Source organism: Marmota marmota, unplaced genomic scaffold (genome assembly GCF_001458135.2).
Source record: "Marmota marmota marmota unplaced genomic scaffold, marMar, whole genome shotgun sequence".
Taxonomy (NCBI): domain Eukaryota; kingdom Metazoa; phylum Chordata; class Mammalia; order Rodentia; family Sciuridae; genus Marmota; species Marmota marmota.
The window spans coordinates 2,602,789-2,607,926 of record NW_026000241.1 but is presented as its reverse complement, the minus strand read 5'-3'; positions in this window follow the sequence as shown (position 1 = coordinate 2,607,926).

Sequence of the window (5,138 nt, the reverse complement as noted above, 5' to 3'; positions counted from 1 at the left end):
CACACAGCCCCCCCACTCCTCCCACAGGCTCGGCCCCTGCCCACGGCTATGGCTGGTGGAAAGAGGCCACAAGGGCTTCCTCGTGGGTTCTGGGCTGAGGGCGGATCCTCCTGGAGCCATGGTGCTGGCTACCTGGCCTTACCCCTCCCTTTCCTCCCCCCCCCCACACTGTCCCCCACAGTCCTGCCTCAGTTTCTTCTAGACAGGTCTCCATTGACACTCTTGCATATAGAAAGCCAAACCTTAGCTGCCCCAGGAGGGTGGATGTCCCCAGAAATGAGTGCTGTCTGGCCCTACTCCATACCTAACGCCCGCCCCCACCAGGACAACTCCCTGGGGTCAGGGGGCACGTGGAAGGGAGAAAATGAGCAGAGCTGGCACTCTATCTCCATTCTCTCTCTGGGCAGGGGGCTGCCCAACTTTATTTGAGACTCTTTTTTCCAGTGCTGGGAAGACATCATCTCCAACTTTTCCCAGTTTGCCAGTGAAAGGAATAATGCCCTTTATATAGACAGACCACTGAGGCCCAGAGATGGCAGCCCCTTGGCCAAGGGAGGCCAACCTGTCAGCCCTGCGCTGAGATTCTGTAGGCCTTTGCTGACCTCTTCAGGGATGGGCGGGCCCTCCTGCCTGCTGAATTTCCCCTAGCGGCCAGCAGGGGGCAGCAGACCCCGGAGCCCTGGGTGCTGTGGGGCCAGGCTGGACCTCAGCTCTCGCCCCCTGCCAGCCCCCCACCCCCGGCGACAGCGGCAGCTGAGGACCCTGCCTGGACCTCCCCAGGATGGAACCTCCATTGCCAAAATGCAGAGGCTCCAGAAGGAAGGAGCGCTTCTGAAATAAAGCCCCACAGAATGGACATCCCCACCAGTGCCCTCCCCTGTCCTTGTGCCTCGTATTTGCGGGGGGCCCGCCGGCAGTTTGCATTCCTGGGCCCTGGCCTGGTGGCTTGTCCACCCTCCGTTTCTCACCTCCTGAACTTTCTGAATATCCCCCGGCCCCGCACAGGCCGGGAGGGCCAGTGGGGGAAGCCCCGGTGCCCAAGTCGCCTGGTTCCTCTGGGCGTGGGAACTGCCCTCCCCCACCACCCTGTGCGGGGTCCTCTGCCAGTGCTGACTCATAGGGGGAGCCCAGGCTGTGACTCACAGCACCTCTCCCCGAGAGATTTCCTGCCCCTTGCCACCTCCTGTCCCCTTGGGGGTCTCCTTGGGGACCTAGATGTGGGCCTGGTGGGTGTGTGAACCAGGCATCCTTCCTCAGCTCCATCCACGCAGAGACCCAGCCCCGAAGTCCCTGAGGCTGCAGTCACTGGGTGGGGGGTGGCTGCGTCGGGGCTTCTGGGCCTGGCCAAGATGTGCCCAAGATGTGTGTGTCTTGCACGCTTAGGAATCAGCCAAGAGGAAGCTTTGAGGGGGCACAGCCAGACTGTGGGGGCGTCTTCCTCCACACCCCACTGGATCCGGGGCGCGGACACTCTAGGGCCAGAACCAGGCCCTGGCTTGGAGCTCGCTTCCTTAACCACAGTCTAGCTCCTTCCGCCATCTTCCACGTCTCCAGAACTGGCGGTTCCGTCCCCCCCACTGCTCAGCCAGAACTTTTCTCCCAGATGCAATCCATTAACAAGACCCGCTCCTGCCCCTGTGACAGCATCTAGAATCCTGCCAGCTCCAGGGGCCCCATCTGGACAAGGCCAGCCTTGACCTCCCTCTTTCTGCCCCCAACAGTCTATTTCCCTCACAGCCGCCAGAGGGTACCTGTGGACACCCAAGTGCGGTCCCTCCTGCCTCCGTTGGAGACTTGCATGGTTCCCACCTCGGTCACAGCAAAAGCCAGAGTTGTCCCCCCCAGGAGTCCCTGCTCTCTGCCCTGCGCCCTCACATTCTCCACTGCCGTCTCCCCCCGCTGCTCCGCAGGCCAGGCCTCCACTCCACCCAGACAGTCCAGCTCAGGACCTTCGCACAGGCTGTTCCTGCCACATCCCTCTTCACCTCCTCCACGTCTCCGCCATCACCTCCTCAGTCAGAGCGTCTCTGAAACTCCTCCTCCTTGCTCTCTCCTGCTCTCTCCTCCTGCAGCCCTGTCGCCTTTGAACACAGTTTCCCCGTCTGCCTTGTTTCTTGTCTGTCTCCTCCACGCAGGAACAGGCGCCTGAGCAGGACCTTGGTGACGTCTGTTGAATGGATGTCTTGGTAATTGCCATGTCCCCAGTGAGTCAGGGAACAGAAGAGACACAAGACCTGCCACACAGCTACAGCAGCACACTGTCGACTTTCCAGGGCTGAGAACTGGAAGCACCCAGCAGAAGAGGGAAGCCGGGGAGAGCTGGGCACAGCTGCATGGGCCTGAGCAGGAGGCTGAGGCGGGAGGCTGAGGTGGGAGGATCGCTTGCCCAGAAGTCCCAAGCAAACCTGGGCAGCGCAATGAGACCCAGTCTCTCTCTCTCTCTCTTTTTTCCTAAATTTTTTAGACGTCTATGGACCTTTCTTTATTTATTCATTTGTTTTTCTGTGGTGCTCAGAATCGAGCCCAGGGCCTCACACGTGCTAGGCGAGCACTCACCACGGAGCCAACCAACAAGCCAGAAAGGCCCCGGGCTCTGCCCGCAGGGAGGGGGTCCTACTGCAGTGTCCTGCTGGGACCCTGGAGGTTCCACAAAATCACACGGTGGCAGAACTTCTCCCGACTCAAGTGTGGCAGAGTCCTCGGAAGGTTCTGGCATGTGCACGGGGGATACGGGTAGCAGGAGGGATAAGAGAATGTGGCTGTCCAGGGGAGAGGACTTTGGCCTGGATTAGAGCCGGCGCCAGGGCCAGGTGGGAAAGGACAGCTCAGGACTGGAGTCCCCAGCATGGCAGCAAGAACAAAAGCCAGACCTGGGGGGGACAGCTTGGAAAGTGTCAAGAAGAGGACTCAGAGGAATACAGTGTCCCTAGGCCAAGGAGGAAGTGTGCAAAGGTGACAGCTGTTACAATGAAGTCCAGGACAGTGACAACCGAAAAGTCGACTCGATTTGGCAGTTGGCGTCCTGGTGTGATCCTGGGCCACCTCAGGAGTGAACAGGAGAGAAGCAACAATCATGGCACCCAGGACATGGGGAGCCACACACGGGCCATTGGAAGTCACAGGTTTTTCCTCAGGGCTGAGGACTGAACTGGGGTGCTCTACCAGGGAGCCTCACCCGGCCCTTTTCATTTTATTTTTAAGACAGGGAGGTCTCTTGCCAAGGCTGACCTCAAACTTTTGATCCTCCTGCCTCAGCCTCCCGAGTTGCAGGTGTGTGCCAAGGTGCTTGGCTTAATTTGCAGAATTTTTAGCAAACACATTAAGAAGAAAAAAAAAAAAAGACACAAGTAAAAATCTTTTGAAGAAAATTTTTTTGGTACCAGGGATTGAACCCAGGGACACTTCACCACTGAGCCATATCCCCAGCCCTTTTTAATATTTTATTTAAAGACAGGGTCTTGCTGAGTTGCTTAGGGCCTCCCTAAATTGCTGAGGCTGGCCTTGAACTTGCCATCCTCCTGCCTCAGCCTCTCAAGCTTTTGGGATTACAAACAGCGCCTGGCTGCCAGCTGAAAATCCTCGTAGTACAATTCATTTAACCCAATATATCCAAAACAGCATAGCTTCAACACGTAATCAAGATAAAAATTATTAACTGAGCTGTCTCATAGTTCATTTTTTTTGGTGCTATCTTCAAAACTGGTGTGATTTTTATTCTTGCAACACATCTCAGTTTAGATGAGCAGTGTTTCAGCTGCTCAGTCACCACACGTGACCAGGGACAACCTCACTGGAAAGTGCAGATCTTCAACATGACTCCATCCTGTCCTTGAATGACACACCTCTCTTCTTCCTAATCCCAGCTCTATCCAGGACTGAGCCACGTCCCCAGCCTTTTTTTTTTTTCCTTTCCAATTCTGAGGCAGAGTGTCACTAAATTGCTCAGAGCCTCACTAAAGTTGCTGAGGCTGGCCTGGAGATCCTCCTGCCTCAGCCTCCCAAGCTGCTGGGATTACAGGCAAGCACCCCTATGCCTAGCTCATTGTGAATTTTTGCGTTCATTTCAGTTTGTAAAAATAATGCACTAAGACATTATTTCATCTTCTTCATAGAAACTCGTACGCCAGTGCTCACGGCAGTAGTTTCCCTCAGTCCTCAGTCGGCAATTCCACCACGGGTCGGTAACACAGTGGGGCCTATCCATCTCGTGTGTTGGTCCCCAGTAAAGGAAAAGGGAAAGAAGCCGGTCCCAAGCCGCATGGTATGACTCCATTTATACACGGAGACAGACGAGTCCCTGCACTGAGAGAGAAACAGGCTTGGGGCTTCTTTTTGGGGAGATGGAACGTTCTAGAATGGATTGTGGGCCTGGTGGTGACCCCTGGAACCCCATCTACTCCAGAGCCCAGGAGTTTGAGACCAACCTGGCCCATCCAGAGACCCCGTGTGTCAAAAAAAATGAATGAAATAAGTGGTGATGGCTGTTCAAGGCCATGGGCATTTTTTAAATATTCAATTATATTTAATAAGTCAACTGCACGACGTGGGGATTGTATCTCAATAAACCTTTTATTTAAAAATATTTAACCCTCATGGCCAAGCGTTCGTTTTGTTTTGGGGCCCTGTGGCCTCCCTGTCCTGGCACTGCTGTCCCTCCCACACCTGAGATGGGGGAAGGTCTCAGGGTAGAGGAGGCGGGGAAGCTGGCCAGGGGGGTCTAGGAGATGCCCTCCGCACCCCTTTTCCTGCAGTTTCCCAGAATTGGAAGAGGATGCGTCCGTGGTTTCTCCAGGGCCTGATCCAAGCGCCTGGCCCGCGTGTGTCCTTTCAGACAGCCTGACTCAGTTTGCCCACCGTGCGCATGGGCCCTGTGCGCGTGACCCTCCACTGTCCCCCGAGTGAGTCACGCAGCCTGGAAGCCCCCTCCCTGGGGACGCAGGGCTGGCCATTGATGGTGACTTTTCATAGACGTGTCGGAAGCAGGCTGGCGCCTCCCAGGCCCAGACCAGGCTCCTAGGGGCAGCCCAGGAGGGCCTCCCCGCACAGCCCACCCCAGCGAGGGCCAGGGGGCTGGGCCTGGGGGGTGGGGAGCTGTTCTCAAAGAGCCTTTGTGGGAGCAGCTGGGGGGGCTGTGGGGG